Source organism: Orcinus orca, chromosome 7 (assembly GCF_937001465.1).
Source record: "Orcinus orca chromosome 7, mOrcOrc1.1, whole genome shotgun sequence".
Classification (NCBI taxonomy): domain Eukaryota; kingdom Metazoa; phylum Chordata; class Mammalia; order Artiodactyla; family Delphinidae; genus Orcinus; species Orcinus orca.
In genome coordinates, this window is record NC_064565.1 from 101,886,809 (window position 1) to 101,897,827 (window position 11,019).

An 11,019-nucleotide genomic window follows, 5' to 3' on the forward strand; every position below is an offset into this window, starting at 1 on the left:
CAAATTGAGGGTAAGGGCTTTTCAGGCAGAGGCCATGTGAATGCAAAAGCTCTGAGGACAGAAAGATCTCAGGAGGAGCAGCAAAGAGGCCAGTGTGGTTGGAGTGAAGAAATCAAGGGACAGATTAACAGCAGAGGAGCTGCTGGAGGGGGTGGGGGATGGGGATGGCCACATTATGCATCCTTCCAGGCCAAGGTAAGGGATTTTATGTAAGAGGAATGGAAACCTTCAGAGGGTCTTAGGCAGGCAAATGTCATGGTCTGATTCCCACACTGCTTGCTGTCTGGGGAACTGAAAGGCAGGGGACAAGTTGACAGCAGGCGGCCAGTTAGGAGACTACAGCCATCTTCCAAACCAGAGATGAGGCCTGGGCTAGATGGAGGCAGTGGGGAAGTTGGCAAGGAGCTGGATCAGGAGCCCTGGATGCCAGAGCTCCAGCTGTCCACCTTGTGCCTGAGCCCTCTGCCACAAGCCAGGACGAGTGTCGGCCAGTAGCACCCGTCGGCAGGTACTCTGAGAGGAGTAATCCTGGGCAAGACCCAGCCCAACCCAGCCAGCCCAGCGCCCCAGGGAGCAGGTGGGGCTAGGAGGTGCAGCCTGGAGAAGGGTGGCAGGGGAGGGCCAGGAGACTCGCTGTCTGGATTCTGGTCTCTTTGAGTCCAGGCAGGGGAGGCGGGGTATGTAAGTAAGGCTGGGGGTGGGGGATATCCTTCCTGGGTCTCTTGTGCCCCCAGATCCCTGGCTCAGGATGTCCCTTGGCAGGTCAACCAGCCCCTCCTCCATACCCCCATAAGAACGCTGCTAAGCTGGTGGCCTGGGTCCAGCATTGCACTCTCCTTGGCTCTCAGATCTGATGTTTTTCTGGAACAGACCCTCAAGGAGGAGGCAGTGGAGAGGGAGGTGGGGTCAAGTTCTCGGGGAAAGAACCCTTCACCAACTTCATCCGGGCCTCCTGCTGCTCACAGTGGAGAGTCCTGTGCCTGCCTCAGTTCACCCCAGAGTGGCACCCTTCTCGATGAACCAACAAAGGATGAAGTCTTGTTCCTTTTCCCAGTTGCCAGCCTACCTGCATCTCCATACTTCCCTGGCCCTGACCCATGTCTCCCTACCTCTGGGTAGGGCTGAGAAGGAAAGGAGGCTCTCATGGTGATGCACGCCTGCAGGCCCACCACCTGGGAGACTTGCCCTCATGCGCTTGCCCTCAGCTCCCTTCCCTCCAACTCCTGCATCCCAGCAGCTCTCAGACATGACTAAGGCAGCAGGACATTTCACATGCTCAGTTCTGCTGCCTCTGGAGAGGACAGGGTTTCTCTCCCCATCCCCCTAAAGACAGTACCACAGGCAGGCGGGTGAGAGTCCCCCAGGAGGAGGGGTGGGCAGGAGCAGCCAGACACACCTGCTTCATTCCTTTCCTCTTGTTCACCCAGGAGAAAGCTTTGGGGGCTGGGTTCGCTGCCTCCTCCCTCCCTCCCATTCAGGGTAGGAGGGAAGGGAGGGGCAATGAAGGCCTGGGGGGGTACTCTCACCCCCTGCCCAGCCCCCAGCAGTGTCCACTACAGCGTTAGCTGTGGTTTCAGCCTCCTCTGCCTTCCAGGCTTTAAGAGGACAGAGTTGGGGGAGGAGAGACTGAAGATGAGAGACGCAGGATGAGGGCTGGGATAATGAGGTAGGAGCTGTAACACTGCAGGGCGTGCTGCCTCTAGAGGGAGGGGTGGGCTATGGGGTGGGACAGGGGACTGGACACCAGGCTGTGGGGGACATATCCCAGTCAAGTCAAATCATGGTGATCTGATACATGCTAGCTTTACCTGTAAAGGGAGAGAGGAAAAGTTGGAGAAGGAACAAATAGGGTGTTGCCCACCCCCATCCTTTCTCTGGGCCTGAAGCTGACTAGAGTCTGGACCAAAGCTGAACCCCACATTTGAAAAGGGGTGTATGGGATTTGGTTGACCCTAAAGGGAGATACGGAGGTGATAAGTGGTGGGAAAATGGGGCCCAGGAGGCCCCGGGTTTATGCACTCTGGCTACGAGTGAGGCAGAAATCAATGTGCCGGTTGGAAATAGGGGAAATGGGCTGAAATAAAGTGGGACGGTGGAAGTAAATAGGAGGAAGAACTTGCCAAGAGCTAGGAGAGGACCAAGGTTCAGATTTGGAAATAAGAAGAGAGGGTGGACCAGACTTCACTCAGAGGGGGAGGAAGCCATCCCCACCCCCAACACCTTTCACCTTGAGGGACATTGGGCCAACTCCTTGCAGGAGGAAAAAATAGCATGGAGCCTGGATGGTCCCAAAGGGAAGAAGGGAGGGAAGTAAGAGAGAATGAGGTGGTGGATAGATCAGCAGGCAGTGGTGGGTTAAAGGTCAGGGAGAGGCAGCCAGACTGGGGTGGGGATCACAACCCAGGCATCCTGCTTTTTTGTCGCCCAAGGTCCCAGGGTCAGAAAAAAGAGGGAGAGGCAAAGGTAGAGGCCTCGGCAGCTGTAGGAGGGCCAGGTGGGTGAGAAATGAGGTCAGGGGCATCCCGGCCCTCCCTCGCCTTCCTCCGAATTAATGCGCCCCCAGCTAGCCCCCGGCAGGGGGCCTTCCACGTTGGAGCTTGGCCAGGCCCTAGTCGCGGCCTCCCTCCACCCCTCCCACCCCCCCTTCTCATGTGGTTGCCGGCAGCTGCCTGCGGTCGCCCCAACTCCTGCGCTCAAGGCACGGGGACTTTCCAACAGGGGAAAAAATGACTTAATGAGAGTGGGAGCCGGGGCGGGAGGGACAGGTCCCTGTAATCACCGCTCTGCTGTGGGGCCTACGCGCCTCCGGGCCCTTCCCTGGCTTCCTGCTGCCAGCGCCCCCCTCGGGCTCTGCGGGGGGAGGGGGACGGGCTGGCGCAGGGGATCCCTTTTCAAGTTCCAGGCTCTTTGGGGGCTCCGGCTGCCTTTGTTCCCTAGGCTTGCCCTGCGTGGAAACTGAGACGCCCCGTGGTCCCTCTCTGGACTTTGTCCTTGAAGTTGGGGGGTGGCAGTCCTTCCCAGGAGCCACGGTCCTCTGCTGGTGGATTAGAGGGGTGCGGGATCGTGGAGAGCCCTTTGCCACTTCGCGGCTGCGCACTTCCAAACGCCTCCGGTTGCTGTGGCAACCAGGGCAGTTGAGGTGTGTCCGCAGGGCTGGGAGGCGCCCACCCCACCCCCCTTTTCTCGCAGCCCTCCGGGCCAGGCCGGGCCGCTGCGGTGCGCGGGGGTGGGGGTGTGCCGTTACCATGGCAAGGGTGCGCTAGGAGGGCACATTCTTCCCCAGGGTGGGAGCGCCCCGGGGATACGAGAAGGGGGGTGATGGGGGCAGCAGAAAGGGGAGGCTAGAGGGTCAGAACGAGGGAGGAGTCTCGGACAAGACGCTCCAGGGCTTCTGGGGTTGGGATGGGGAGTTTGGAATCTGCCCTCGCCACCCCCAGATCTCCGGAGATGTCCCGGTCCTCCCCCCTCACTCTCGCTGGGGTTCAAGCCCCTAAACCCCGTTTCTGAGGAAGGGATCCGAACTGCCGACCCCGAAGGTCTTTTGGCTTCCTCCGAGGTCTGGTTCGCCGAGCTAAGTGTCCATCCCCTCCCCCCGCAAGCGGAGCTGCATCCCAGACTGCGACCCGAAGCCCTGCAATTAAGCCCCTCGCCCTCCCCTGCGCCGCCCGCGCGTCCTCTGCCCGGCAGGGCCTGCACCGCCAATTACAGCATGCGCGCAGCAGCTGATTACTCCGGAGTCCAGGAAGCGGCCGGGGTGGGGACCTCAGCAGGTCCAGGCGGCGGGGTCCCTGGGGTAGTCCCCGGCCAGGGGTCCTTCACTGGAGCTTCGGGCTGCGGCCCTCTAGCCCAAAGTCTCCGCTCCAGACAAGACGGGGAGGAGGGTCTACTCGGTGCTCAGTCCTGCGCTGCCTCAGTTCCTCCCTCCTCGAATGCACACTGCACCCAGGGCAGAAAGAGCGCAGGGAGGATGTGTGTGTGTGTGTGTGTGTGAACGCAAGAGTTCAAAGCCCTCAAGCCAGGTCTCTTTCCCACCGCAGACGATCGCGTGGGTCTCTCCTGGCCCAATGTCCCGCCCGGTGGACCCGGCTCTGTTGTGCTGAGCTAGCCCCAGGGCGGCTGACAGCCGGTATCGCACTTTTCTGGGAATCGGAAAACGGCGCCCCCGCTGGGCAAGAGGCTCCCGCACTTCTACCCCATAATGCAAGGCAGTCCGGGAGCCTGCGGGGCAGCGACGTCGGGTATTCTGCCACCACCTTTGCCCCCTGCCATCCCTTCTTCCCTCTCCCCTCGCCCACCGGTCTGCAGTGGCTAGGGTAGAGCTCAAGTCTCCCGTGGTCCAGCTGCCCACATCTGGCCGGCAGCTGGGACCCGCCCCCTTCGAACTGCTGTGGACCCAGCGCCCTCTGTTGGTGCGGAGCCGCGGCGCACCAGCTTTCCGGCCTGGATCTCCAGCTGCCGCCGCCGGTCTGGGGTATCGCTCCAGTTCCAAGGATTTGGGGTTCCACCCATTTGGCGCCCCTTGCCGTTGGGTACACCCCACCCTCTGCCTCACGTCGCTCCCAAATACGACTTTTTGGGCCCTTTGCTCTTTGCCGGCCGCGGCCTCTCTGACTCTCTTTCCTCGGTCTTTGCGTGCTCAAAACCTTGTCCGGCGACCTAACTGTCCCCCAACCTCCCATCCTCTCTAGTCGTCCAGGCTTCGAGGGCAAGTACTGAGGTGCGATCTCTTGGAGCCCAATGTGAAAGTCCGCAAATAGGAACACGATTACATAAATCGCCGCCCATCTGTTCAATGGGATTCCTCGCAGTGCCCTTAAAAATGAGGTGGTTTGAAGTATATTTAGGGACTGAGACTGAGTTGTTTGCTCTTTATGGGGGGGGGGGCGTGTGTGTGCAAGGTACAAAATAGCACAGGGAAGGATCCCTCCTTTATCGCAACAAAAATTATAGATGTCATTTGCATTTTTAAAGTCTAAAGTAGGCAGTAAAACGCTAACAGAAATCATTTTTTGGATGATGGAATTATAGGTGGTTTAAAATTTGTCTCTATTTTATCTACATTTTTTGTTTATCTATAATGAACATGTAATACTTCGGCACAATAAAAATTCCATATCCAGAATATTTTTGCCCAAAATGTGAGAATCGAATTACATCATTAGAATACATTAAATTTTAAAAAGAACCCTTTTAAAAGTAGGAATTAGGGAGACCTCCTGACAAGAGCTAATATGATTATGTCATTGGGATTTTCTTTTTAAAATCATAAAACTTTGTAGGGAAAGCAGGCTTCCAACCTCTGAACTTCAGAGCCTAGGGAACTGAGAAGTTGTTAGAGGGTCCTCAAATCCACATGCATCTCCAGTACTGTTGCGAGTGGAACTGCTGATTTATTGTACTGCGTGTGTATAAAGATGCTGTCATGATTAACAATATAGAAAATAATTTTAATACCTTCTTCTCAGTCTTGATCCTCTTTGGTCTCTTTGCAGCACTACACTTCATTAAATGTCCTCCCCTTAGACATATTCAATCCTTTAGTCCACGTGTTTGATGTTGCCCAGCCTAGTTCTCTCATTCTCCACTGCCTCAGGGATTCCATTCACTCTTTCCTTCTCTTTTTTCTTTTTATTTGGTGTAACAGAAAAGTTACAATAGTACAAAGAACTTTCCCCTTCCCTGAACTTGAGAATAAATTACCTACACAATGCCTCATCACCCCTAATACTTTAATGTATATACTTTAGCGTATATTCTCCTACATAACCTAATACAATGCTCACAATCAGGAAATTAACATTGATACATTAATACTGTCTAACTCCCAGACCTTACTGAACTTTCGTCAATTGGCCTAATGATGAAAAGATCCAGTCCAGAATTATTCATTGCATTTAGTTGTCATGTCTTTCCAGTCTCCTTCAGTCTGAGACAGTTCCCAAGATTTCCTTTACTTTTATGACCAGGATGATTTAGAAGGTTACAGACCTATTACATTGTAGAATGTCCCTCAACCTGGGTTTGTCTGTTGTTTCCTCATGATTAGATTCAGGCTATACAACTTTATGCAGCAATATTACAGATGTGAGTGTTTCACTCATTGCTTCATTATTTATTCTGATGCTTAGAATTTCCCAGACTCGGCCAGCTGCCGGGCTGGCTTCTGTCACCACAATTCTTTGAGTACTTCCTTACTTTCTGGCACAAGAAGATGTTCAGGGCTCATCTTGTACTTTCTCTGCTCAAGTCCTGTAATCAGCCATTTCTCCGAGGGACTTTGTTTCTTTTAGTAGAGAATGGTATTTAGAAATCAAGATCTGGGTGCCAGGTGTGCTCATTGTTCTTGGGATATCACTGCTTCCGGGCCTTTTATGGAGAGTGCTAGGAAATTTGTGTATGATTAAACACACATTATCTATCTATCTATCATTTATCAAAGTATGTAGAAAACCATGTGTTCACACAATGCCTTCAATTCCCATCCAACACTATAGGATTTATTCTAATTTTCTCCCTTTTTATTTGTGCAACTTCCTTCTCCCTTCTTGTTGGAGTAATCCCTTTGTAAGTAACATGTTCCTGACTGCTGCTGCCGCCCCCTCCACTCACCTTGCAGACATCCTCTTCTCGCATCTTGGCCTTGATAACCTATGACAGCCTGATGTCCACTCTGCCCCCACATGGATGCTTCCCTTTGTTAGCCCCACATCATGGCTTTTCAGCCAGAAAAACTAGTTCAGAAAGGCGGGCAGGCAGGAAGGCTGGAAACAATTTTACTCTCTTGAGGCTTAGAAATACTTCTCAATCTTTCCTATTCAGTAAATGTCAGAGGATCTTCCTGTTGAAAACTCTGGAGGCGCTGGACTCCTTTATTTCTCTGACGCCTCACATCCAACCCATCAGCAGATCTTGCTGGTTCTCCTTCAGTTTATATCTAGAGTTTGGTCACATGTCGTCTCCTCCATCATTGCCATCACGGTGCAAGAGACCATAGTCTCTTGCCTTGAATGACTGCAATTATCTCTTAGTTGATCTCCCTGCTTCTGCCCTTACAAACTACGAGTATACTCTATACACAGCAACCAGAGTGATCCTTTTGAAGTATTAATCATGGAGCGCACCTCCTCTGCTCAAAATTGTCCAAACTCTTCCTATTTCACTCAGAACAAGAGCCAAAGTACTTATAACGACAGGGCCTTACAAGATCTGCTCCCTACCACCTGCACCTCTACTTCTGCCCTCCTCTACTCTGCCCTCCTCTACTCTGCCCTCCTCTACTCTGCCCTCCTCTACTCTGCCCTCCTCTACTCTGCCCTCATCAATTTTGCTTTAGCCACACTGACCTCCTAGAAGCTCTTTGAACAAAACAAATTGTCCAACCTCAGTGTCTTTGCACTCATTATTCTCTCTGCCTGAAATATGTTTCCCCTAGAAAACTACATGGATGTTGCCCCCCTGCATTCAGGACTTGACTCAAACATCTCTTTCCAAGAGGGGCCTTGGGCTTCCCTGATGGTGCAGTGGTTGAGAGTCCGCCTGCCGATGCAGGGACACTGGTTCGTGCCCCGGTCCGGGAGGATCCCACATGCCGCGGAGCGGCTGGGCCCATGAGCCATGGCCGCTGAGCCTGCACGTCCGGAGCCTGTGCTCCGCAACGGGAGAGGCCACAACAGTGAGAGGCCCGCATACCGCAAAAAAACAAAAACAAAAACCAAGAGGGGCCTTTACAGAGCATCCTATCTAAAAGAGCAGAACTTCTCTTACCTTTACCTTCCTTTATTTTTCTTCAGAGTATACATCACATATTTGACGTATTTGTGTATTTGTTTACTGTCTGCCTCTATGCTCTATAATGGAAATTCTGTGAGAGCTGAGACTCTCTCTGTCTCCCCCCTCCACTCGCTTTCTACGGCAAGAATGGTACTGAGTACATAGTAGGTACTCAATAGATGTAAGTGAATGAACGAATGAAATGTCTTTGAGAATGACTACCAATCTGTCTTTAGGCCCAGGCTTCCTTTGTAGGATCTTTTCTGAAGTTCCGGCTAAACATGTTTTGCCATGTGTCTGTGGCACCACAAACTAAAGCTTAATCAAGGCAGTTTCATGATCTCATGTACGTATTTGTTAATATAAGGAATGAAATTTTGTTTTGTTCACTGATGTCTTCTTAACGCCTAGAACAGTGCCTGACATAGAGGAGGCATTCAGTGTTTGTTAAATGAATGAATGAATGATTTCCCCCTCAAACTAGTTCTCCCTGGCTTGCTTCTTCTCTTTGTAACATCATCATTTTCCTAGTTACTAAGGCTCAAAACTCCTGTCAGCTTGGACTTTTCCCTCTCCTTTCTTTTCCATATTCCGTGAGTGGCCAAAACCTGCCCATTCACTCACTTCATCGGTGCTGTCAATATCATAGCTCATCACACACTCAAATGTCACAACGGCCTCCCAACTGGCCTCCTCAATCCACCTCTGTCAGAGTTTTCAATTTTTCTCTCCCCTAAAGTGCTCTGATCATGTCATGTCCTCTGGCTGAAGCTTTCAATGGGTCTTTGTACCAAATAGGGCTCTTAATTGCAAACAGTAGAAATGGACTCTGGTTCACTTAGGTAGAAGAGGAATGTACTGGAATGATATCAGGCAGCTCACAGAATTGACAGGAAGCCTCAAGAATCAGGCTCAGGAAATAGGCAGGAATCAAGAGAAGCTAGGCCGCCAGAACCTTATTCAGGTCTTGCTCAGGAGCAGCCTGACTAGGGGGCTGCTTCCTCTGGGCTCTGGGCTCTCACAAGGCCACCACCACCCTGAGACCTGACTGGTGCTGCCTCGAATCATAAACAGTCATCTGCTTCCTGGGGTCACTTGCCGAAGATTCAGAGTCCTGAGTGGGGTCATCAATTTGGCACACTGTTGAGGTCATAGTCCTGTGACCTTCCTGCCAGGGGTCAAGGGATGTCTCATTAAGACATCCACTAAGGACGCTACTCCAACACAGGAAGGAGGCTCAGATGCTGGGCAGCCTAAGAACCCAGTGTGTACCCATATACGGGTTCCTGAGCATGTCACTGAAGCTCTCCACCATCTGCCACAAAGCACCACCTCTAGTTTTTTCTCCCTTGCACAACATGTTCCACTGAAGCAGGATTACGTGCAGTCCCCTGAGCTGATCCTTCCTGCCTCAGCCCCTTGTAGCAACTGATCTCCAAAGATCGTTCCTATTGAACCACTCTTCCTGATATTCACACCTAAGTATTGTCTCCTGCCCTTGAATCTGGGATGGCCTGTGATTCATCTTCATGGATAGCATGCTGTGGAAGTGACACGGCATGACTCCCAAAGACAGGGCATAAGAAGTTTTGCAGAGGTTTCCCTGGTGGTGCAGTGGTTAGGAATCCTCCTGCCAGTGCAAGGAACACGGGTTCGAGCCCTGGTCCGGGAAGACCCCACATGTCACGGAGCAACTAAGCCCGTGCACCACAACTACTGAGCCTGTGCTCTACAGCCCGCGAGCCACAACTACTGAGACCGCGTGCTGCGACTACTGAAGCCCATGCGCTCTAGAGCCCATGCTCTGCAACAAGAGAAGCCACCGCAATGAGAAGCCCGTGCACTGCAATGAAGAATAGCCCCTGCTCGCCACAACTAGAGAAAGTCTGCGGGCAGCAACGAAGACCCAACACAGCCAAAAAAAAAAAAAAGAAGTCTTGCAGCTTCTGCCTCAGCCTCTTGGAATATTTACTCTAGGGGAAGCCAGTCACCATGTATGAGGTCCATTTACTCTGAGACAACCATGCTATGAGGAAATCTAAGCAAACACATGCAAACACATGTGTGGCGAGAGAAATTCCTGGTTAGTCCCCATCTGTTTCAGCTAATTCAGATGAGATACCAGACACGTGATTTTAAAAAGCCACTTTGGATATCCAGCAGAGTTGAGCCTTCAGATGACTCCAGCCCCAACCTCCACCTGACTGCAGTTGCATAAGAGACCCCAAGCGAGAACTGCCCAGCTGAGTGTCCCATAGGACTGTGAAGCTAATAATAAATTGTTATTTTAAGCCACTAAAATTGGGGGTGGTTTGTTCCACAATAATAGAGAATCAAAAGAGCCCCTTTGTGGAACATGCTTTGTTCTCTCTGGAATGTTCCCCTACTCTCCTATCCCACGTACCACTCATATCTGCATTTGTCAAAAACCTTCTGCTTAGTGTGGTTCAGGGCAGAGGAAAGAGCCATGCTTTGCGGGGCAAACTATGGGTTGAGAGGGGTTGAATCTTAATTTAGTCTCACTATCCCTGTGACCTTGGACAAAATAATTTCTCTGGATCTCAATTTCTGCATCTGCCATATGGAAATAAAAACACATGTCTCCTGGAATTCTTCTGAGTACTAGGTAGAAAATATGTAAAATATCTATGCAACTTGTCCATTTCAGTCTCATTGAATAGAGGTCTTCAGGAGATACCCAGCTTTCTAGACCTACATCAAACGGCACTCCCAAAGTCTAATTCTCGTCACTTGCAAACTATACGGTTTTGGACAAATCCTTTAAACTTCTTTAAGTCTTACCCTCCGCATTTGTAACACGGGTTTGATGATAATATCTGTGTAATGGGGTTTCTTGCCTGGGCTAGGGACTGGGCTGTCTCATGGTATTAGGCAACACTGCCCCCTTGAGACAGAACACCCAGAACCCTTAAGCCAGGTCCCTTAACCTATATGACATTTGGAAGAGAACGAAACCATGCCCACAATTTGGGTTTGGGGATGAACAGACATGTCTAGTGGGCCAGGGACTGTGGTGGACCCCATACCACAGGGAAGAACAGCAGAATCTCTGAGAGTGCATCACCCTGAGTGAGAAAGGGGTTTCAGTGGGGGGGGGGGAAGGGTGCATCGAACAGAGAAGAGGGAAGACTGTTATTTGGAATGGTGTGAGGCTGGATATGACCAGCTTGTGGCTCAGTGCATCCCCATCTCCCACTTTCCGAGGGCCTTCCTTGTGAAGGAAAGATC